The sequence below is a fragment of the Gymnoscopelus microlampas genome (genome assembly GCF_963454915.1).
Source record: "Gymnoscopelus microlampas genome assembly, chromosome: 20".
NCBI classification, from domain to species: Eukaryota; Metazoa; Chordata; class Actinopteri; order Myctophiformes; family Myctophidae; genus Gymnoscopelus; species Gymnoscopelus microlampas.
In genome coordinates this window covers 43,486,217-43,512,264 of record NC_139957.1, presented here as the reverse complement: position 1 = coordinate 43,512,264, position 26,048 = coordinate 43,486,217, and the positions used below count along the sequence as shown (strand labels likewise).

The 26,048-nt window shown below is 43.4% G+C and overlaps 1 long non-coding RNA gene across 1 annotated transcript in view; it reads right to left on the bottom strand.

Moving 5' to 3' along the window:
• LOC311035783 overlaps positions 1 to 22,506 on the bottom strand; it is a 255,651-nt gene extending 233,145 nt beyond the window's left edge. The window contains exon 1 of the long non-coding RNA XR_014599776.1: positions 22,408 to 22,506. This is a non-coding gene — a long non-coding RNA (uncharacterized lncRNA). The remainder of the gene's footprint in view (positions 1 to 22,407) is intronic.
• Positions 22,507 to 26,048: the final 3,542 nt, after the last annotated feature.

The following is a 26,048-nucleotide window of genomic DNA, read 5'->3' as shown; positions in this document are numbered from 1 at the left end:
CATTTTGAATATTTTTCGAAATATTTTAACGACACAAATCTAGTACGGGGGTCCCTGGCACAACATATTGTTAGATTTGTCCGTGGACAAATACATATTAATGTGGGGGGTCCTTGACATGAAAATATTGGAGAACCATTGGTTTAAACAACATTAGGATGAAAGCTCAAATAAGCAACTACACATTACAAACAACCCGCACGCAACCTGCAACTACCAAAAATTTACAAGCAAGTTTACAGAAAAACAAGCCCAAAAAAGTCGCTTAAATAAGCAGACACACTGGCTATGACACACAAGAGAAAAGACCGGGAACGCATCTGTGTGAGATTTTTTCTTTGGGCTATTCAAAAATAGCAGATCTACAAGCTCATAGCGCGGCACCGAGTGCCGCGCTATGAGCTTGTAGATCTGCTATTTAAAAAAATAATAAAAACATGAAAATGTGTTCAAATCTATGAATATGTATTCTTTAAAGCGAACGTTTGTAACTCAAATATTTGGTTGTGGGGATTCTGCAAATGTCTTTTAAATCTGAGTTTAGATCCCATCTCAAAATATGTTGTTCCAGGGACCCCCAGAAGTTGTAACAGAGTAAAAAAAATATATATCCAAAGATTTGCACACATTTTCAAAAAAAAAAAAAATCTAACATAGCAGATCTACAAGTTCTTAGTGTGGACCTCGGTGCCGCAATCCCGTGCGCAACCCCGTGAGTCGAGCCCATTGGTCGAAACCGTTTTGGCAATGAACTATCTGCTTATATCTGCTTGTATATCTGCATGCACATGCACATGCACATGCACATGCACATGCACATGCACATGCACATGCACATGCACATGCACATGCACATGCACGTCCCAGCTAAGTACTTGACTTCAAACTGGGGTTCGGTGTTCACAAACGGTGTGAGAATATACTGCTCAAAGAGCTATCAGCTCGTGTCTCAACGGGATTTAAGGAAATCAGTTGGAAAGCATGGGAGTTTTTGTGGCGTCCCCCTGCACTAACTCTGAGGACCCCTTGTTGAAGACCCACGGTTCTAGATATGACTTCACCCTACAACCCTGCAGTCACTTCCTACTCTGTTTAAGAAAGAGAATAATATGCTTATTAAAACCCTCCCTGCTGATCCCTGCAGCACTTCTCCACCTTCACACTTCTCCTACGACGCTCGGTGAATATTTCTCTGCCATATTTAATGGTTAAAATCCCAGGAAGGCGCCGTGATTATGAGGGATTTCTCAGAGTTTCATCACAACGAACCTATTCTTACCACAAGGAGGCTTTGTGAGCGCGGCGGGCACAGCGGAGAAGTGCTGTGTTATTACAGTTAAAAGAAGTGTGCACACACGCACGCGCACGCGCGCACGCGCACGCGCACGCGCGCGCGCACGCACGCACGCACGCACGCACACACACACACACACACACACACACACACACACACACACACACACACACACACACACACACACACACGCACACGCACACGCACACGCGCACACAGTAACCAAGCTCCGTGGGCCATTTCATGGCATTTGAATGATTGATGGGTGAGGAATTATGGATCACTAGAAATACATTGTGTGTTTGGCGTGTGTGTGTGTGTGTGTGTGTGTGTGTGTGTGTGTGTGTGTGTGTGTGTGTGTGTGTGTGTGTGTGTGTGTGTGTGTGTGTGTGTGTGTGCGTGTGCGTGTGTGCGTGTGTGTGAGATACAGAATGGTAAATATTACAGGAAATGAGTTGTCCAGTCGTGACAGGCCGGCCATCCGTCTCCACAAAACCAGAAACACACAGCAGAATGAGAGAGAGAGAGAGAGAGAGAGAGAGAGAGAGAGAGAGAGTGGATGGATGGAGAAATGAACAGAGTGAAAGTGATATAGGAACAAATAAGAAAGGGAGGGAGGAAGAGAAGGAGGGTAAACGCAGTAATGGAAAGTAACCAAGTACATGTACTCAAGTACTATACTTAAGTACAATTTTGACATTTTTTCCCCCATTACTTTATACTTGTACTCCACTACATCTCAGAGGAAAACAATGTAGCTTTTTTACTCCACTACGATTATTTGAAATCACAAGTCACTTAGATTTAGATTATTATTACAAGACATACATTAGCCACTCATGCCCTATATGCTATACTACTTAATCTATTTGAAAATAGCTGATGTACAAGCTAATCTGTACTTGTAACAGAGTATTACCTTTACTTAAAGGGATACTTCACCCCAAAATGACTTTTTTTTATCGATTAGTCACCCCAAAGAGACTTGAATTCATGGATTTTTTTTTTTGTCTCATTCCTAAGCCAATAATTTGATGACCAGCGGACCCGGTAGGTAGCGGTTTCGGTAGGAGACACAAAGAGTCTCCTTTGTGTCTCCTACCGGCCCGCTAGTCATCAAATTATTGGCTTAGGAATGCTGAAAAAAAAAAAAAAAACATAACAATGAATTCAAGTCTCCTTCGAGTGACTAATCAATAGAAAAAATATATTATTTTTGGGTGAACTATGCCTTTAAGTAGCGTAAACATGTCTGAGTACCTCCTTATCGCTGGGTTTACAAGATGGATGGATTCCTCACATTATGGCAAAGTAGGGCTTAATTGGTTAATAATCTATTCATTGGATTCATTGGACAAAACTCCTTGCTTTCATCCCCGGTAAACATGCTGGTCCTAATTGGAGCGGTTTTAAATAGGGAGGGTGTTGAGCTGCTCCTTAAACTAATTATGAACCAATTATTGTCCGGCCTATAGGGGAAACTCAGCTCTGCTTCCCTATATGAAAGGGATGGACGTCCTTATAACCATTTCACCTCGCTCACTTTAACAAACACACTTTTGTTCTGGAGTACTAACTTCTTAAAGTGTTGTTCGTTTGCACACTAATACAACTTAATTTCTTCCACAAATATATACAAATTGACCTTAAAGGCAATACATTGAATTATAATTGGATTTAGGAATTTAAGCGTGCGCGCGCACACACACACACACACACACACACACACACACACACACACACACACACACACACACACACACACACACACACACACACACACACACACACACACACACACACACACACACACACAGGGGAAGTTTCTTTGTGTAAAGTTAACTTTCCACATCAAAGAGGAGGAGAGGTGTAACGATGTCAGAGCAACTGGACCTCGACTCCAACTAGAGTGAACAATTAGCTCAGAAACTTTGGTCTGGAACTCATAGTGTTCTGCTGCAGGTCCCAGAGGGACTCCAGATCTACTCTATCACTCCTGACCCACTTTCCTGTCTGCTTCGGCTACGGAGGAGCTAACTGTGCTCCCCAGAGGAGACTCCTCCCTGTTTCTTTGGTGTTTCGCCCAGGTGGGCGTGGTTATATGCCTTAACCTATAACCCTGACCTCACAGAACATATGCCATAAAGGGATAGTTCACCCCAAAAAAAAAAAATCTATGGATTAGTCACCACATGGAGACTTGAATTCATTTTTTTGTCACATTCTTTAGCCGATAATTTGATGACCAGCGGACCGGTAGGCAGTGGTACCGGTAGGAGACACAAAGGACACTCTTTGTGTCTCCTACCGGAACCGCTGCCGGTCATCAAATTATTGTCTTAGGAATGAGACAAAAACAAAAACATATCCATGAATTGAAGTCTCCATGGTGTGACTAATCGATAAGGTGAACTATTCCTTTAACCCAGTGGTTCCCAAACTTTTTTTGGTCTTGAACCCAAAAGAGAAATTTGACGTCTTCCCGGCCGGGACCCAAACTAGTGAAAACAGCCGATCTACAAGCTGTATGTACTTCACAGGGAAAGATCAGGAAACGTGAAGAGAAGTGTTGAAGAGGTCAGATGTCACTGTAGTCGTTATGCCGGGTGCCGCCCCCAGGGTGCCGCCCCCAGGGTGCCGCCCCAGCCCGTAGGATTGCGACAGACACCCTCCTCCAGGCAACCCGACCTAAGCTGATCAGACCCCGGCCTGTGTCCAAGTGGCATGCTACTGCCTGTACTGTCTCTTGGGGGCTTAGGGTGGCAGGTGTAGATGTTAGCAGCAGGTGTTGGTGACACTAGGAGGCTCTATAGGCACTGTGTGGGTTGACTCCGGGGCCTGGCTCCTCCTCCTTCGTCTGACCAGAAGTGGGCATTCTGCTGTGCGTTGCGTCGTCGTCATTATTGCTACTGGGAAAGAACATCTCATTCTGCCTTGATGGATGTTTTAAACCCTCCTTGTAGGTTTTACTGCAGTCTGTAGCTTTTGGGTTCTTCCTCACAGAAGACGTGGTTTGGGCTGTATGCCAACCCTCTCTCCACCCCGGGTCGCCGTCTCTCCGGCCGTCCTCTGTCTCTCCAGATGTCACCACACTCTTCGTGGTCGTCACCCAGTCTGTTCCTGGTTGTCACTGCGGTACTCCCACTCCCAGAGTTTTACAGTAAACAAAAACATCTACTGATGAACAAACTTGGACACATCATCAGTGTTGTTTCGTGGAGTCACTGGGGTGTTTCGGGTCTTGCAGCAGACACCCTCCTCAAGGCGACCCCGACCGAACCTGATCAGACCCCGGCCTGTAGTGATGAGCGGGTCGGGTTTTTTCATGACCCGCCCCGCCCCGCGACGGAACCCAACCCGCCTCAACCCGCCCCGCGAACCCATATATAAATCTATGGCTCAACCCGCCCCCCGACCCCCAAGTGTAATCAAACTGTTTTATTGTTATTATTCTTATTCTTATTAGGAATAAAGACAAAAAAAGAGCATGTGATCATTTTTTTTTTTTTTTCGTGTGAGAGCGCCTGACCCGCTCACCCGCAGCCCGCATAATTGCCTCTGAAATTCTGACTCGACCCACCCGCGCCGCGGGTTGACCCGCGGGTCCCGCGGGTCCCGCGGGTTACGGGTCGACCCGCTCATCACTACCGGCCTGTGTACAACAATGACATCAGGGTTGTTAGCTGAAACGTTAGAGAACACAGAATCATCATTACGCAGGCTAAACATGCTCGGCTTCACAGTGGAATGCTTATACAGCATGATGGAGGACCTGCAAATAGAAGAGATATCTTTTGATATCAAATCCATTATGCTGTCATGCCTACTTATGTAAAGTCCCCTGTAAATACATGGCACCCACATTTAAGATGTGGGACATAGTTTCAACTGTTTTGTTCATGACCACGATATATACAGTGAGGAGAATGATTACCTGGAAACCAGATGGAGAGGTTATGTTTATAGACTGTTTCTGCAATTTACATATAGATGTTTATAATATAGACATGCTCCTCTAGATAGCGTTCCTATAGTTTCCATTCCATTGCTTAACCCAAGACCTGGAACGCATCTGTGTCACTTTAGATTTCTTTGGCTATTCAAAAAATAGCAGATATACAAGCTCATAGCGCGGCACCGAGTGCCGCGCTATGAGCTTGTATATCTGCTATTTTTGAAAATTCTTGAAACTTTTTTTTTTTAGATTTTTTTCAAAAAACGGTTAGGATTTAGGAAATATTTTTAAGAATCGCCTCAGGTCTTAATGGGTTAATGACTTTAAGGGCGATGATTCATGGTGTTATGACAGATAACCTGGGAGCTCTCACAGTAGGCCTATACGGCTGCTTTTAATGACAGCTTCTCCGGCGGAACAAGTACACACACCCAAACAGAGGAGAGGTGAAGTCAGGTGCATTCTGTCTGAAGGATGAAAGAACACCATGACTCATGTGAATGGTGCAAGATGTTTGTTTTTAGGGTCGATAGAAAACACATTGAGATATCCCATTGAACAGGGGTCTTCAACGTTTTCAGCCCAAGGATCCCCTAGCTGAGAGAGAGATGAAGCAGGGACCCCTTAGCTGAGAGAGAGATGAAGCAGGGACCCCCTAGCTGAGAGAGAAACGAAGCAGGGACCCCCTTGCATTGCATACAATTGTGTTGCAAATTAAACTTTTTCATAGATTTCATTGACTAAGTCTATCATCAGTGTTGTGTAGATTCATATTTTTTGTTCATTTCAGACATTTAACCACTTAAACATTCAGTACTTGGTACTTGATTTGTTTCTTTTCCCCTCCACGCTAAACCTCTTTGCCGAAAATAGCAGATCTACAAGCTCACAACGCCTCGCGCTGCGAGGCGTTGTGAGCTTGTAGATCTGCTATTTTCGGCTAATGTTCATCAGAATAGAGATGCTAGGGTTCAAGTGGTTAATGTAAAAAAAATCCTATCACAAAGATTTGGCGGACCCCCTGGAGTAACTATGAGGACCCCCTAGGGGTCCCGGACCCCCTGTTGAAGACCCCTGCCATTGAAAGTAAAAAACATTGCTGTCTCTGGCCTGCTCCGCCGTATATCACAAATTATTTCAAACTTCTGCTGACATCAGGGATCTCCATACATGGGCATAAAAGGAACATGGACATACAGATATAGAGATCGCCAATATTTGAGGTGTTTTTAATGTGTAATTGTAGTGATAAAGGGCAATTATAATGTATTAAGGTATTATGTGGCTTATCAGCCAGGGATCTGTTTAAATACATGTGAGTAGTTCTTCCACCACTGGCCACACATATGAAGCACATGAGACGCAGCACGACACATCTAACCAGCTTCACTGCAAAGTGTCCAGAGACCACAGGCTGTGATGCTTGGTTGTCTGCCCAGCTCTGTGCGTGTGTGTGTGTGTGTGTGTGTGTGTGTGTGTGTGTGTGTGTGTGTGTGTGTGTGTGTGTGTGTGTGTGTGTGTGTGTGTGTGTGTGTGTGTGTGTGTGTGTGTGTGTGTGTGTGAGAGAGATATTCCTCAGGGTTCAAACTACAGCCAACATACACTAGATCATAATGCAGCTTTGCCTGTGTGATATTTGTATGTTTCACACACGTGTGCGCGAGTGACAAACACACACACGGACGCACGCACGGACGCACTATGCACAATGAGCACTTATTTTACTTTTGGTACTTTAAGTACATTTTTATGCAGATACTTTTACTCAAGTATATTTTGAATATGGGACTTCTACTTGTAACAGAGTATTTCTACATTGCAGTATTGATACTTTTACTTAAGTAAAACATGCGAGTACTGGTAACATTGTGATAACAGTGAAGTGAATGCATGCTGACGGCTCCAACACAATTCATTCCACCAATAGAAACACACTGGCAGGCCTCATTACACACACTGGCTGCTATCTTTACTCACATCATTCTGCTTGTTCACACACCAATGGAACATAATGAACATGTTTACTATCTTTACTCACATCATTCTGCTTGTTCACAGACCAATGGAACATAATGAACATGTTTTGTATTTATTCTTCTCTTTCTTGGCTGAGACATTAAGATAAGACTCAACGAGACGAGATAAGATAAGATGAGATAAGTTAACCCCCACTGGCTTCCAGTCAAGCACAGAATATATTTAAAAATACTAATCACCACCTACAAGAAGACCCTCAACAACCAGGACCCCCGCTACCTCTCTGAACTCCTCCACTTCCAGATGAAATAGTGCAACTTGTAGTAGTTTATAATGGCATGGTTATATATCAAATTTCACTAGACATTGTACTTGTAGATAATAGAAATCAATTGGCTGAACATGCTTTAACAAGTCTTAACTTTATATTCAAGTTTTAACAAGTCTTAACTTTATATTCAAGTTTTAACAAGTCTTAACTTTATATTCAAGTTTTGCACTGTTTCAGCTGGAAGTGAAATTGGGCGAATGCAGCAGCTTAGAGGGCTAAGCTGCCGTATGTCACTGATCACATGACCCCCAACAATCAATTCCCCAGTTCAAGGCGACAGAGGAGGGGGGGGGGGGGGGGGGGGGGGGGGGGTTTACACAACAGCTCTAAGGTATATTATGACATGGTTCAATGTTGAAAATGAGTGGTATTCCCTTTAATGCTTAAGCTACTATAGTGATGCAGACATGTTCTTCTTCTGTCAAGTTCTGTTCATGTTTCTCTTCTTCTTGTCCTCTACTCCATTCTGTTCATCATTCTTGTTGAGCTTTACAACACATGATGTGATGCTACGCCAGGTAGAGATACGCTACTACATGTTGTATTGTAGGACATGACAGCACAGCATAATGCTATCTACACACACACACACACACACACACACACACACACACACACACACACACACACACACACACACACACACACACACACACACTTTGACAGATTGACAGGTCAACATATATCACAGCCGTAGGAGGGAGTAATGGTATTCATGCACATTTACAGAATAATGTATTTCATATACAGCTCTGGCACATGAGCAGGGTGTAATTGTATTTACACGCACGTACGCACGCAGGCACGCACACACACACATGCACCCACGCACAGGCTAGTAATACAGTATACATATATCAAATACAGAGGGAAAGATAAATAATGTTACCTTCTAGACACACATTGTCTCAACACACACAGGCCTGCGCTCACAACAGTCTCAACCCCGTCAAGGTGCCCGGAGAGTGTTGCCCTGTGTGTGAAGGTAACGCACACACACAGACACTCACACACACTCTCACACACACACACACACACACACACACACACACACACACACACACACACACACACACACACACACACACACACACACACACACACACACACACACACACACACACACACACACACACACACACACACACACACACACGCGTACGTGTGTACATGCATGTGCACACAAGCTAATAACACAGTTCAAATAGGGAAATACTGCAATACTGCAATGTAGAAATACTCAGTTACAGGTAAAAGTCCGGAATAAAAAAAATACTTGAGTAAAAGTATATAGAAGTATTGGTATCCAAATGTACTTTAGGTACCAAAACTCACGAGTATGCAGAATTTCCCATGTCATAAGTTTTCAAATGTATGAATTGTATACAAATCTTTTGAAAATAGCAGATCTTCAAGCTCACAATGCGTCGCATTGCGACGCATTGTTGTTAACTAGTTGTACGAACTCTTGTCTTAGTTTTGTATTGTTTTATTGGATCTTGTTTAGTCGATACACTTATTTGTTTGAGCTCGTGCTCATTTGATTTAGCTATTTTGTCTCATCTGTTTAAGAAAGTAGGTAGCTGAAACATTGCACTTTTACCTTAGCGCTAGGTATACTCTTGGTCGCTTGTTTTTTTGCAGGAAATGCACTTAAGACTTCTGGTGATTAGTAGTTTTCGTTCCCTACCTATATTGAATACACTTATTGTAAGTCGCTTTGGATAAAAGCGTCTGCTAAATGACTGTAATGTAATGTAATGTAATGTAATGTAATGTAATGTAGATCGGCTATTTTCAAATGGCCGAAGTGTATGAAGGGCTGAAGTGGTTGTAATAATACTGAAAATCTAAAAAAGTAACGTTTTTCAAATATTTGTAGTAGAGTAAAAGTACAATATTTGCCTTTGAGATGTAGTGGAGTAGAAGTGAAATAACTGAAAATTGGAAATACTCCAGTAAAGTAAAAAATACCTCAATATTGTACTTAAGTACATTACTTAATTTGTACTTAGTTACTTTACACCACTGCTGGTTCTCAACGTGGGGTCCGAGAGGAGGTCCCAGCAGGTCCCAGCTAAATGACTGATTGTTAGTAACCAAATGGTCCCCCTGTGGGTCTGTAGCTCTGAGAGTGTACAAATGGAATCAAATGGACAATAATGGTTCCATTTGTACATGCAGAATTGGATAACGTTTTGTTAATACTTACTTGAGTAAATGTACAAAAAAAAGTTACAGACGGTGCCTTTAAAAAGCATGAGCGTGTGTAACAGAGAGAGAGAGATAGTGATTAGTCAGTGTGTTTAGTTCCATGCTTGTAATCTCTGAGTGTATGCTAATGTGTGTTAATGATATATTTCTTTTTTTTTTATCCTGAAAAGTAACATTTTTGAATATACAGTATGAGGTTTCCGGATTTAGCTAGAAACTTTCATTTCCATCTGTACTTATAAAAACATCCCAACATTGATTTGTAGACCCACACACAGAGAACTACAACATCCACTGTCTCTCTCTCATGAGAGAGAGAGAGAGAGAGAGAGAGAGAGAGAGAGAGAGAGAGAGAGAGAGAGAGAGAGAGAGAGTGGATTCAGCACCATAGACAGCTCCAGACAGTGCATTTTCGGACCGTCATAACCAGTGGTGTAAAGTAACTGTTGAAGTACATTTACTCAAGTACTGTACTTAAGTACGATGTTGAGGTACTTTACTGGAGTATTTCCAATTGTCTTACTTCTACTCCATTACATCTCAGAGGCCAATATTGTACTTTTACTCCACAACAATTATTTGAAAACTTTAGTAGTTACTTTGCAGATATAAATTATGATATTAAAAAACATACATTAACCACTTCAGCCCTATTTCATACCTATAGTCTATTTGAAAATAGCAGATCTATAAGCTCACAACGCGTCGCATCGCGAGGCGTTGTGAGAACATTTTACTGTAGTACTTTTACTTTTGGTACTTGTTAAAGCAGAATCTGAATGGGAACTCAGTCAAACAAGAGAGACAAAATGAGGCACAGACAAAGTCACGGTTTTAGAGGAATCAGTGATATATTTCTGATATCAAAAAGGAGATTCAAACTTACAAGTCGGGACAAGACATGTATGGAACTACCAGCAGTCTGAACTCAAGGAACAGACTGAAAGGTCACAGGTTTTATACAAGTGACTTCAAACAATTCTCTCGCATCAAAAAGACCTCCTGTCCCACATGGAACACACAATCACTCGGTTCATCCTCAGACTTGTTAATTTGTCACCTTAGCATGTGAAGTGAAACAAAATAATCCAAATGTGTCTGTTAGGAGACAGGATGTCTAGCAGGCAACCATTCCTAAAGCAGGGTGGAGCCCCAAGCAGAAGAACATCTTCATTTTAAATGTTAATGTTCAAATATCCTTGACATACTTTAAGTACATTTTGATAACAATACCTTTGTACTTTTACTCAAGTACATTTTGAATTCTGGACTTTTACTTGTAACAGACTTCTACATTGCAGTATTGATACTTTTGCTTGAGTAAAACCTATGAGTACTTTTCCCATCACTGGTCATAACTGTGGGAATTTGGCTCCTAATGGGATGTACTGGTATGTCCGAATAATGGGCCGTCAGAGAGACATGCTAATTGCGAGTGGTTGCTGTCGGGCAGAAACCTCCTTACTCCTTTTTTCCCCCTAGTTTTTATGTTTTATTCGTAACTTATCGCCCTACTTGATCATACTACAGAGTCAGACAAAAGCATCAAAAGTAGCAGATCCACAAGCTCTTCGCACCGTGTTTTAGAGCTTGTAGATCTGCTGCTTTTGCCGTTTCTGAATTTGAATCCTGAAAAGTAACAGTTTTGGACACAATGAGGTATCCACCCGACAGAGACGATATACATAGTATCCTATTATTTGAGACACACATCTACTATTCCTTCACCAGGTGAACAAACAACACAGCTATCGCAGGGTAGAAGATGGATGGATTCCTCACATTATGGCAAAGTAGGGCTTAATTGCTTAATAATCTATTAATTGGATTGCGTTTAAATAAAACAAAACTCCTTGCTTTCATCCTGGTAAACTTGCTGGTCCTAATTGGAGAGGTTTTAAATAGGGAGGGTGTTGAGCTGCTCCTTAAACTAATTATGAACCAATTAGTGTGCGGCCTATAGGGGAAACTCAGCTCTGCTTCCCTATATGAAAGAGATGGACGTCCTTATAACCATTTCACCTCGCTCACTTTAACAAACACACTTTTGTTCTGGTGTAATAACTTCTTAAAGTGTTGTTCATTTGCACACTAATAAAACTTAATTTCTTCCACAAATATATACAGACGAGACCGGACCGGACGAGACCGGACGAGACCAGACGAGACCAGACCAGACCAGACCAGACCAGACCAGACCAGACCAGACCAGACCAGACCAGACCAGACCAGACCAGACAGACAGACAGACAGACAGACAGACAGACAGACACACACACACACAATACTTGTGTAAAGTTAACTTTCCACATCAAAGAGGAGGAGAGGTGTAACGATGTCAGAGCAACTGGACCTCGACTCCCGCTAGAGTGAACAATTAGCTCACAAACTTTGGTCTGGAACTCAGAGTGTTCTGCTGCAGGTCCCAGAGGGACTCCAGATCTACTCTATTACTCCTGACCCACTTTCCTGTCTGCTTCAGCCACTAACTGTGCTCCCCAGAGGAGACTCCTCCCTCTTTCTTTGGTGTTTCGCCCAGGTGGGCATGGTTATTTGCCTAAACCTAACTTCACAGAAAATATGCCTTAAAGGGATAGTTCACCCAGATCAATTCCTGTTTTTGTCGCATTCCTGAGCCGATAATTTGATGACCAGCGGACCGGTAGGCAGCGGTGACGGTGGGGGACACAAAGGAGACTCTTTGTGTCTCCTACCGGAACCCACTGCTCGTCATCAAATTATTGGCTTAGGAATGCGACAAACACAAAAAAAAATCCATTAATTCAAGTCTCCATGGGGTGACTAATCGATGGGAAAAAAGTCATTTTGGGGTTGAACTATCCCTTTAACCCAGTGGTTCCCAAACCTTTTTGGTCGTGACCCAAAAGAGAACATTCATTCCCCTGTATATATGGCACCCATTTAAGATGTGGGACGTGGTTTCGGCTATTTGTTCATGACCACGATGTAGGCTATACAGTGAGGAGCATGATTACCTAATTATGATGGAGAGGTTATGATGGAGAGGTTAAGTTTATAGATGGTTTCTTCAATTTACGTATATATGTTTATAATATAGACATGCTCATCTAGAAAGCATTCCTATAGTTTCCATTGCATTGCTTGGGTAATGTCTTTAAGGGCGTGATGATTCAGGGCAGGGGTCTTCAACAGGGGGGGTCCTCAGAGTTACTACAGGGGGTCTGCCAAATCTTTGTGATATGATTTCTTCTTTTTTCTCAAAAATAGCAGATCTACAAGCTCACAACGCCTCGCGCTGCAAGGCGTTGTGAGCTTGTAGATCGGCTAGTTTAAGAGTTATAGGTGTAGCGGGAAAAAGGAGCAGCAAAAGTTTATCTGAAACACAATTTTATACAATATAGAGGGGGTCCCTGCTTTATCTCGCTCGCAGCTAGGGGGTCATTGGCCTGAAAACGTTGAAGACCCCTGATTCATGGTGTTATGGCAGATAGCCTGGGAGCTCTCACAGTATACATGCTGCTTTTAATGACAGCTTCTCCGGCGGAACAAGTAAACACACCCAAACAGAGGAGAGGTGAAGTCAGGTGCATTCTGTCTGAAGGATGAAAGAACACCATGACTCATGTGAATGGTGCAATATGTTTGTTTTAGGGGTGATAGGAAACACATTGAGATATCCCATTGAAAGGAAAAATCACACCCAGTGTGAAGAGAGTGGTGCCTTCGAAAGAGTAACTGGTTGCATCCTTGTTTTGCAATCAGCAACAATATGTTGTCACGTGACACGTGACAACATTTTGTCACGTGTCACGTGAAGCTTGACCAATCAGCCGTGCTGACGTACACACGGACGGACGGACACACGGACGGACGGACGGACGGACGGACGGACACACGGACACACGGACACAGTCAGATGTAGGAGTGGTTGGCACCACTCAAAAACAGCCTGTGTAGCCAGTGGTAGAAAGTAACTAAAAATGTCACTATGTTTTAAACAGTTGATATTCACTGTGGAGTGACATCATAACAGCAGCAACTGTCATAATTCCACCCCCTCCCCCTATCTAATTATTGGAAAGTATTAAACCGTTATTATTCATTGTGTTTTCATCTTTAGGACCCTAAATCATACCCTAGAAAGCATAGATATAGAAACCTAGATACCTCATTGGCCTCTGCAGTTCATTGGAGCGACTGGTATCTCAATACAAGGCTCCTCCGCAGGGCTGTTTGACTACTGGCCAATCACATCGTGTTGACTACTGGCCAATCACAGCGCGTCTAACTGACTAGTTGCTGCACGGCTGCCTCTTAAGAAAAGACCCGCCCCACCTGCCTCTGATTGGCCTACCGAACGCCCTCTTCTGTGATGCACACAGAAGTTTCCAGCTTAGCCTGCTGAAGCGGAAGGAAGTGGAAGGCTAGGAACAAGGAAGCGCGCCCGAGATATGAACGCTTCAGAGCCGAAGGAGGCGTCTACCTTTATATGTATATGCTAGAAAGCACTAGTGTCTATTTCAAACACAGAGTGTTTGAACATAGAACAGGAGTGACATTATGACAGCAGCAACTGTCATCATTCCACCCCCATTTCCCCCCTCCCTCATAATGTTATTAAAAAGTATGAAATAAATGTGAGTAGTTCTTCCATCACTGACCAGACATACTGTATGAAGCCAGCACAGAGAGACAACACATCTAACGAGCTTCACTGCAAAGTGTCCAGAGACCACAGGCTGTGATGTTTGGTTGTCTGCCCAACCGTGTGTTTGTCTGTGTGTGTGTGTGTGTGTGTGTGTGTGTGTGTGTGTGTGTGTGTGTGTGTGTGTGTGTGTGTGTGTGTGTGTGTGTGTGTGTGTGTGTGTGGGGGGGGGTGTGATATTCCTCAGGGTTCAAACTACAGCCAACATACACTCATATCATACGCATCTCATATGCAGCTTTTGGCAGAAGTATCTGGTGCCTGTGTGATATTTATCTCCGTTTCACACACATATGTGTGCGAGCGAGCGTGTGCACGCGCACACACACACACACACACACACACACACACACACACACACACACACACACACACACACACACACACACACACACACACACACACACACACACACACACACACACACACAAAGACAATTCAGCATTCATCACATTGGCCCTCATTTCTCAACGGAGCGTATAAACAAGCTTATATTTTTCCATTACATTACATTACAGTCATTTAGCAGACGCTTTTATCCAAAGCGACTTACAATAAGTGTATTCAACATAGGTAGGGAACGAAACTACTAATCACCAGAAGTCTTAAGTGCATTTCCTGTAAAAACAAGCAACCAAGAGTATACCTAGCGCTAAGGTAAAAGTGCAATATATCAGCTATCTACTTTCATAAACACATGAGATAAAATAGCCAAATCAAATGAGCACGAGCTAATAGATCCAATACAACAATACAACAATAGTTCCTACAACTAGTTAACAACAAGTAGGCCAGGCAAAGAGGAAGGGTAGTGTTTCCTGAAGAGGTGGGTTTTCAGCCTGCGGCGAAAGATGGGCAGTGACTCTGCTGTCCTGACATCAGTGGGAAGTTCATTCCACCACTGTGGGGCCAGAACAGAAAAAAGTTGTGACCGTGTCGATCGACCAGAAGGACCGTTGAGTGGCGAGGGAGTCAGTCGCCCCGAGGTGGCAGACCGGAGTGGTCGGGCAGGGGTGTGGGCATTGACCAAAACCCGGAGGTAAGAAGGAGCTGTTCCTTTCACTGCCCTATAGGCTAGCACCAGGGTTTTAAACTGAATGCGAGCCGCTACGGGGAGCCAGTGCAGAGAACGGAGAAGGATAGTTGTATAGTCGATATAGTCGGCCGTACACCAACGTCGAAGTCACATTTATCAACGAATCCTATACAGCCAATCCTAGCGTACAATGGGTCGGAGCCTTGATAAATGTCACGGCTGAAACCGAGCGCCATTTAAATAACACGCCCTTAGATATTCTCGAAACGCCCTGATCATGTGAGTACTGGTAACAGTGATAACAGTGAAGTGAATGCATCCTGACGGCTCCAACACAATTCATTCTACCAATAGAAACACACTGTCAGGCCTCATTACACACACTGGCTGCTATCTTTACTCACATCATTCTGCTTGTTCCCACACCAATGGAACATAATGAACATGTTTACTATCTTTACTCACATCATTCTCCTTGTTCACACACCAATGGAACACAATGAACATCTTTTGTATCTATTCTTCTCTTTCTTGGTTGAGACATTAAGATAAGACTCAACGAGATGAGATAAGATGAGATAAGTTAACCTCCACTGGCTTCCAGTCAAGCACAGAATAGATTTCTAAATAATAATCACCACCTACAAGACCCTCAACAACCACTTTCGGTACTTTAAGTGCATTTTGATGACAATACTTTTATACTTTTACTCAAGTAAATTTTGAATATTGGACTCTACATCGTGGCATTGATACCTTTTCAACAAAACAAACAAATGTGAGTACTTCTTCCACTACTGGTCTGTAACGTAATGATTAACTCATTCACTGCCAAGGGTGAATAGAACTGATATAGCACTTTTACCTTAGCGCTAGGTATACTCTTGGTTGCTTGTTTTTGCAGGAAATGCACTTAGGACTTCTGGTGATTAGTAGTTTTGTTCCCTACCTATGTTGAATGCACTTATTGTAAGTCGCTTTGGATAAAAGCGTCTGCTAAATGACTGTAATGTAATGTAATGTGACTTTTTTCCAAAAGCCCAGACTGCCAATGGTGACTTTGACCACTTTTTTTTGTTTGTTGTGGTTTTATTAAAGATCGCGCTGTTCTATATCTTTCAACGTGCTGCTAGAAGAGAAGGGGCCAATCGCGGTTGAAATGATTTTTCTCAGGGCGACGCACATACGGATGTTTACTAACGGTCAGACAAGCGATCATAACGGATAGACATTTTCTGTGACCAGTTCAAAAGGTATAATCATATCAAAAGGAAAATGTCTGGCAGTGGGCAAACACAGACAGAAATAAGTCTGGCAGTGAATGAGTTCTGTTGTATAGTGATACAAACATGTTCTTCTTCTGTCATGTTCTGTTCATGTTTCTGTTCTTCTTCTTCTTCTTCTCTACTTCAGTCTGTCCATCATTCATGTTGAGCTTTACAACACATGATGTGATGCTACACCAGGTTGAGATACGCTACTCCACTTTACTACATGTTGTATTGTAGGACATGACAGCACAGCATAATGCTATCTACTGTACACACACACACACACACACACACACACACACACACACACACACACACACACACACACACACACACACACACACACGCTTTGACAGATTGACAGGCCTACATATATCACGGCCGTATGAGGGAGTAATGATATTCATGCACATTTACAGAATAATATATTTCATATAGAGCTCAGCTCTGGCAAGACATGAGCAGGGTGTAATTGTATTTACACGCACGCACGCACGCACGCACGCACGCACGCACGCACGCACGCACGCACACACACACACACACACACACGTACGCACGCACGCACATGTACGCACGCACACACGCATGTGCACACAAGCTAATAATACAGTTCAAATAGGGAAAGAGAAGTAATGTTACATTCTTCACACACATTGTCTCAACACTGCACCAAGGTTTGGAGGACGAATAGAATAGATTGCTGGTTCTCAGTGGTGGAAAAAGTATTCTAATCCTTCTAGTAAATGCACTATACAACAGAACTCATTCACTGCCAGACTTATTTCTGTCTGTGTTTGCCCACTGCCAGACATTTTTGTATTTTTTATACCTTTTCAACAGGTCACAGAAAATGTATATCCGTTATGATCGCTTGTCTGAAAATGAAATTAAAGCCCTACTTGATCATACTAAAGTGTCACACAAAAGCATCAAAACCAGCAGATCCACAAGCTCGAAACGCATTGCGAATGCGACGCGTTTTGAGCTTGTAGATCTGCTGCTTTTGCAGTTTTGGAATCCTGAAAAGTAACAGTTTTGCGTTTTGGTAAATTATGGTCCCGTTTAAATTAATGATAAAGTAGGTTTCTTCTTGGGTTTCTATTGGTTCTTTTTTTTTTTTTAATAATTTTTATCCCGCGATTTTTGTAACCCATTTTTTTCACCCGGTGCCAATTTCCTAAGTGATCCTGGGCGCTACACCAGCCCTACACCAGCGTTAGACCAGTCCCCCACATTCTGGGGAGGCCAGGGCCGAGCTCATGTCAAAAATCAAAATTTAATTCTGTTTTAAGTAGCATGTGAGGGGTAAAACTAGGGTGTTTTTATGATACATTTCTATAGGAAGAGACTGTTGGGATCCCAAATTTACAACAACAAAAAAATGAATTAACCACTTGAGCCCTATTTCAAATATATAGCCATGCAGTCTGCAAGCTCACAATGCGGTTGCGATTGGTGTCACTTTTTAACAATTTTCTTTTTCAAGTTTGTCCCATTACTTATGACATTGGTTCTCAAAGTGGGGTCCGGGGACCCCAAGGAGTACTTGAGGGGGTTCCAGGGGGTCCCCAGCTAAATGATGGATAGGAACCAAATGGACCCTTATGGGTCTGTAACTCTGAGAGCATTTGTACACTCACAGAGTTAAATTAACATTGATTTTACAATATGAATTGGGGTCCCAGAGATAGAGATGCCATTAAATGGGGTGCGTAGCTTAATGCATGTCAAACTGGGGGGTCCTTGAAATTAAAATGGTTGAGAATCACTGCTAGAGCCGTAAAAATATTCTCTTATGGGGGTCCCTGGCATATCTTTTTCAAATGGGGGTCCGCAGGCTAATAAGTGTCAATTTGGGGTCCTTGACATGAAAAAGTTTGAGAACCACTGACTTATGACAGAATGCGGACATGATCGAGAACCACACATGCGCTAGTTTATACTTTGTCTTGGTGAAAATGTCGCGTGGTGAAAATTGCCAATCTACAAGCTCGTTGTGAGCTTTTAGATCTGCTATAAAAAAAAGGAAAGCTCTTTGAAAAATGTCACCTACTGTATAATGACATGCCCAAAATAGGGAAGCCAGGGTTAGTTGATCTACAAACTCGACACGATCTACAAACTCACGATGCAACGACTTGTGAAGCTTGTGATATGTTTTCTCGCGTATAAATAGACGCCCACATTGGGGACGCCAGTGTCAACGTGGTTTAATGACATCAACTGACAGTATCTAGTGGTTGAAATTCCTTTCTTCTGTGGAATTATGTATTTGTATTCATGAAAAATCCTCATGAGCCTAATAACAAGCCAGCTCCTTCCAAGCATACATGGAGTCTGTCTGTCTGCCTGCGGGCCTGTGTGTGTGTGTGTGTGTGTGTGTGTGTGTGTGTGTGTGTGTGTGTGTGTGTGTGTGTGTGTGTGTGTGAGATCTCTGATGCATAAAGAAGCAGGTTTGAGACGGCGCAATCGTGACAAACATGCAGCACACGTACAGACTACCGTTACGCACGCACGCACGCGCGCGCGCACACACGCACGCACGCACGCACGCACGCACGCACGCACGCACGCACGCACGCACGCCGACACACACACACACACACACACACACACACACACACACACACACACACACACACACACACACACACACACACACACACACACACACACACATGCAGTGACTGACTGGGTTTGTCCTCATTAACAGTCAGAGTGGCGAATGAGAATGAAGTGATTTGTTGTTCTGTTGTGTAACAGACGGAGTTCGGGTTGTTATTGTCTCTGTCTGCCTACAGTCTGTACGGCTCATTAGATCCACAGCCGTGTCGCGTACAGAGCTGATCGGGGCTCTAAAAAAAACTCACGCATTATAAAACCTATACGCAGCAATCCCGGAATGTTAACCACCTGGGGGCCACCTCACACTAAGTTCAATAAGCCCAGATCTGCAAGCTCATACCGCGGCACCGAGTGCCGCGATATGAGCTTGCAGATCTGCTATTTTTTGAAAAATCGTGAAAATGTGTGCAAATCTTTGAATATATATGTATATGTATATGTATATATATATACGTTTGTAACTCAAATCTTTGCTTCTGGGGGGGTAGCTGGAACAAAGATATTTTACAAATGTTTGCCTAAAAATATGTATATATTTAAAGATTTGCACAAAAAAACGATTTTAAAAAAAATAGAAGATCTACAAGCTCATAGCGTGGCACTCGGTGCTGCGCTATGAGCTTGTAGATCTGCTATTTTTTCAATAGCCAAAGAAAAAGAAAAAATCACACCCAGTGTGATGTGGGCGGTGTGGTCACAGTGGTCATCACAGTGATGGAAGTGATTCACTTAAAAAAAAACATAAAAGTGTTTTTTTTAAGTGCATAGTCCTATTTATAGGGCTATGCACATGTGTAATGTGTTTCTAGCCAATCACAGTCCTGAATAGAGTCATGGTGGCCAATCAAGGTGCAGGGTTAGGGGGTACAATGGTGGCCAATCACAGCGCAGGGTTGGGGGGGTGCAAAAACAAACCTACAGGCCATTCATATGAACTTTTACTTCCTATATAGACTCATGTTCAAAGCAGGAAGCTGGGTTAAACCAGTGGTTTTTCAAACAACAGATTGTAAATTTGGCTGCGAACCATCACTTGAAAATAGATTTTGCCTGGGACGCCATTTTGAGAACCAATGTGTTACATAGAGGACAGTGCCATTTTTTTTCTCTTTTTAAAGTTAGTATAAAGTATTCACAGAACGGCCTCAACAATCAAGCATGACTTCGCCAAGTACAGCCAGTACAAACCCATGTCTGTAGCACCTTTGGAAGCAGGAAATTGGGGAAAAAAGGGACAAAGAACCTTGAAATAACATATTTGTGTGTGTGTGTGTGTGGTACTTGGGAATGTCACCGTTCAAAATGCACCCATTGTCAGCTGGTTGAGCGGCTTCTTATTGAGGGCAGTGGTGGAAAAAGTACTCACATTTTCTACTTAAGTAAAAGTATCAATGTAGAAATACTCTGTTACAAGTAAAAGGCCCATGTTAAAAATGTTACTTGAGTAAAAGTACAAAAGTATTGGCATCAAAGCTCCCAACACGTCGCGTTGCAACGCGTTGTGAGCTTGTAGATCTGCTATTTTCAGCGTGCAACCAAGTGTAAAATCAGCCATTAAGACACCATCAAGGCACCGCCACAATACATTTTAGTTGACTAAATCAACTGTAGATTTGGTCGACTATAACCTTATGATATTTAGTCGACTAAAACTGTGAAACCATTCAGATGACAAAAATATGACTAAAACTAATTCAAAATGTGCAGTCAAAATCAACACTAGTGAAAACCCTTAAAATTCAGTTCTGGGATGTAGAAAAAGCTATAAATGTTAGAAAGAATTGGCCGCAAACCAGCAGCTGTGGGATAAAGAGAAGATAAAGACAACTGAAAGATCAGGTGTCTGAAATGCAATCTGCCTTCCATGATAAGAAAACACAAACTGAAGGAAAAGTGTCCTGACATTGAAGAAAAGATGAAGCAGAGCGCCAGAGAGGGGAAAACACACAAATGCTGGGCAAGATTGAAAGCACAACTGTCTAAAAATCAAAGCCGAAATCAGATGAAGAGTTACACGTCGCCAGAGGAAAAGATTAACCTCTAGAAAAAAACTGTCCTCGAAAATGTCCGCAAGAGTTTGGCTGAGAACGAAGAAGAGGCGGCAGGGCCTCAAAAAGAGCTTTTCTGAGCAGGCAAAATATAACTAATGGTGAGAATAGCAGATCTACAAGCTCACGATATGTTGCATCGTGACGCGCTGTGAGGTTGTAGATAATGCTATTTCCGTTATACTTGAGTGGTTAACAGTAAAGTAGCGTTTTCGCCTCACAGCTATAAGGTGATGGGTTCGTTTACCGCCGGGGACGCTGTGGCCGCTGGGTGGCGTGTTCTCTCCTCCATCAGTGCCCATACCCTAGGTGGGGTTGTGGAAAGGGCCTTTCTGTGTGGAGCTTTCATGTTCTCCCCATGTCCTCTAGGGTAGGTACCCTCACAAAAACATGCAGTAATCCTGGTCTCTATACTGACTCCCCCTGGTCAGCCGGGGCGCCTGATGGAGGGGAAAGGAACTGTTTGAGATAACATGTTCCTTCCACGCGCTACGTCTTACCGGGGAAACTCCCCCCTGTCAGGTGACAAGAAGCGGCCTGCTCACTCTTCATGCATTGAAGGAAGCATGAAGGTGAGGAAAGCACTTGCCTGGAGAGCTCTTAATGGCATGACCAGTGTGTAGAAATCCAACCTCCCTCGACGCATCAAGATCAGTTTCTTCTCTGCGACCGCGGAGTCCGTTCTCCTCTACGGCTGTGAACGCTGGACACTAAAGCAAGCCCTACAGAAGTCCCTGGACGGGTGCTACACCAGAATGTTACGTGTGGTACTGAACATCAACCAGGACGAGCACATTGCCAACAAGCGTCTGTACGGGGCACTACCAAGTGTATCAGTAAAGATAGCAGTCAGGAGGATGAGACTAGCCGGCCACTGCCACCGGCACCGAGAATTCCCGGTCAAAAAGCTAGTACTGTGGGAGCCAACACATGTGCATCGATCAAGAAGACATCCCATACCTGTACCTACGTGGATGTACTAAGGAAAGATGCTGGTGCAGAAAGCACAAAGGAGCTGGCCAGATGTATGGAGAACCGACATGACTGGAGACTCCGATGGAGGGCTCGTCTGAGGACGACGTAGAGAGTTGAGCTCAGTTCTGGGAGAGCATCGCTCAGGATTACGTACTGTAGGCAATTGGCACTGGGTGAAAAAAAGTGGGTTACAAAAAAAAATCACTGCGTTACCATTTCTATCTGGTCCACTTCTCACACCGTGTGTCTTCCCCGCCCACACACACACACACACACACACACACACGCACGCACGCACAAACACACTTAGATGTTGGCAGGAAGTGTTGATCAGTGGAGGACGGCACAGCAGGGCTCCGCGGCGCTCTGAGCTCATTAGTCCACGACTCGGCTTTCAAGCCGCGGCGGAGAGGAGAGGAGAGGAGAAGAGAGGAGAGGTAAAAAAAAGCTTGTACTGTAGATCTGTTTTTTTGATACTTTTATGTGACAATGTAGTATGACAAAGTAGGCCATTCATTTACGAAAATAAAATAAAACATAAAAAGCTAGAATCTGGAGATACAAGGTTTCTGTTCAGACAGCAACAATATGTTCTGACCCACCGTCTAATTGCTTAGAAAACCACTGGCCTGAGGCCAAACGTACTGGCTGCCCCCCCCCCCCCCCCCCCCCCGCTCTCCAATAAAGAAGAGGTTATTATTACAACCATGTCAGCTTTAGAGGAGCTTTTGTTCATGCAAGCTAATTAATCCATTACGACCGGGAACACATATTGTGTCATTTTAGGATTTCTTTGGCAATTCAAAAACATATAGTAGATCTACAAGCTCGTAGCGAGTGCCGTGCTTGTATATCTGCTATTTATTTTTTCTATGGGTGGAAAATGTGTGCAAATCTTTGAATATATTTATATGTCATAAAGTGATTTTTAACTCCGATCTGTGCTTCTGGTTGGGGGGGATCCCTGTAACAACATATTTTGAGATGGGTGTCCGCGGCCAAATACATATAATTTTGGGGGTCCTTTTTTTTATGCCTTTATGATAGAGAGGGATAGGGAAAGGAGGATGACAGGAAATGGGGAGAGAGAGGGGGGGGGGGCGACACTCAGCAAAAGGTCGTCGGGAACTGGGAGTCGAACCCGCGACATGCCGCCAGGCTGGCATTGCAGCCTTTATAGGGTTGCCTGGACGGTCACGATACGGCCCCAGGCCATTTTGGAGGTCCTTGACATGTGTTGCCAGATTCTGTGAGAGAAACAAGCAAGCAGGTCTTGGAAAACCAGCCCAAAAGAAGCAACTATGGGACACGTGAGCACTTTAACATATACATCAGCTATTTGAAAATAGCAGATCTACAAGCTCGCGACGCGTTGTGAGCTTGTAGACCGGCTCTTTTCAAATAAAATCTTGCGGGGAACTTATAATAAGCAGATCTGGCAACCGTGGTCCTTGACATGGAAAAGTTGGAGCACCACTGATATAGCAACATACTGTTAGAAAACATTTTTAGATACGTATTTGGCTGCGGACCCCCCATCTCAAAATATGTTGTTACAGGGAACCCCCAGATGCAAAGATTTGAGTAATAAATGTTCACTTTAAAAATATGTATATATTCAAAGATTTGCACACATTTTCAAGATTTTTCAAAAAAAATGTAGATCTACATGCTCATAGCGCGGCACTGAGCGCTTGTAGATCTGCTATTTTTTAATAGCCCCAAAGACATCTTAAAAGGACGCGGATGCGTTCCCGGTCTGTATGTGTTAAATGGCTCTCTACGCTGCTTCTGGGGGACATTACGCTGGGCCACTGGCTTTAGACGAGGTAATAATGTTCTGTAAGAGTAAAACAAAAATGTCCAACCGACCACCCGAGGTGAAATGAAACAAAAGAAAAGACAATAGTTCTGTCACGGACACACACACTGGCCATTATGTGCGACAGGAGCTGGAATTGACTGGAGGAAGTACACACTTTCTTCTTTTTTTGTTTTTTGAGTGGTGCCAAACACTCCTATATCTGGCTTTGTCCGTGTGTCCGTATGTATGTAAGTATGTATGTCTGTCCAATAAACAAACATTGATGACAACATCAATACGATACGGGGCTCATCAAAGGCACCACTCACTTCACACAGGGTGTGATTTTTTTTTACTTAAAGCGACACTATGTAACCTTTTTTATGAATAAAATGAAATGTTGTCCAATCTGTATAATAATGATAATAACTCAGATTTATATAGCGCTTGTCTTAGTACCCAAAGTTACTTTACCTAAAGAAAAGGAAGGAACCTACTTTAGTAAAAAGAAAAAAGAAAAACAATAAAGACATACAGTAGGCTAAGTGTTAGATTAAAATCGATAAAATGTTAAGCATGGGTTGGGGACACATTCTAACTATTCCTCAGCCCTGGAAAGGCTATGGTAGAGTATGTTAACACATCGGGTGCCAAACACGGTCTGAACCGTGTGTTTACATAGTGGCGGTTCCGAAGCTTCGGTGCCGAACACGGTCTGAACCGTGATTTCAGTCTTTTTGTTTTTTTCTTTTTTCTCCGCGCGGGCGGGGCTAGAGCAGCTCTGGGAGCATCCATTGTAATTCTGCGAAGTAAGTGCCAGATCGCTCACCGGAAACACATTTTTTTCCCCCATCCGGTTCCTGTCTATTTCCTACTTTGAAACGCCTATATCTCCAAATCTGTTTCCTGTGGGGAAAAGCGGTCATGCGCGATGCGCGATCCCCCCCCCCCGTTGTAACCCGCGAGGGGAATGTTATGGTTCCAGGCAGTAGCCAGGCTCATGGCAGAAAATGAATCGATGCTTTTTTTTGCGTGGATTTGCTTGTAACGCACGCGGAAAGTTTAAACAGCAAAGCGCAGTCAATGGGGAGAATGCTGGCACCCACGGTAAGTTGTTATGAAAAAATGCTGGCACCCGATGTGTTAATAACAATATAACTTATACAATTGGGGTCAATATGCTTAGAAATTGTAATGCTATTCAATGTACAATAATTGTTATCTAGGAATTGTTTTAGCCACTTAAAGCGGCGCTGTGTCAAGTTAATACAATATAACGTGTACAATCGGGGTGGTTGTATTTTGTCTCCCTGCTCTTCTATTGAGACATTTAGATCGTGGCAAAGGTCATGTCTCACCTATACATATGGGATCTGACACTTTTCACCTAATGGTCAATATCCAATTTATCCCCTGAGCAAGCATGCAGGCTCTATTAGCTCAATGCGGGGAAAAAAAGATCAGCACCTGCTAACGCTAACGTGACGTGTTTTGCTAGCCTGGTTCCAGACCATAGACCCCGCCCACTCTCTGAGTGGACTGCTCCTCTTGGTCTGGTGTCATAATGTGAGCCTATGGCTTTTCACGGTCGAAGAAAAACCTGTCAAATCAGAGTCGGAGGTGGGGGTGGTCTAACGACCAGCAAAAATCAGCGAATATCTGCTAAAACGAGCTGCGCGATGACGTCAGATGTATAGGCGGATCCGTGGATCTCTTGTGATTGGTTTAAGGGAGATTTGAATCCCCTCCCCCCCTGGTAATGACGGACACTGCAGCCAATGTCAGACTGAAGCTCCACGCAGCTTCAGGCTGATAATCAGGCTAGCGT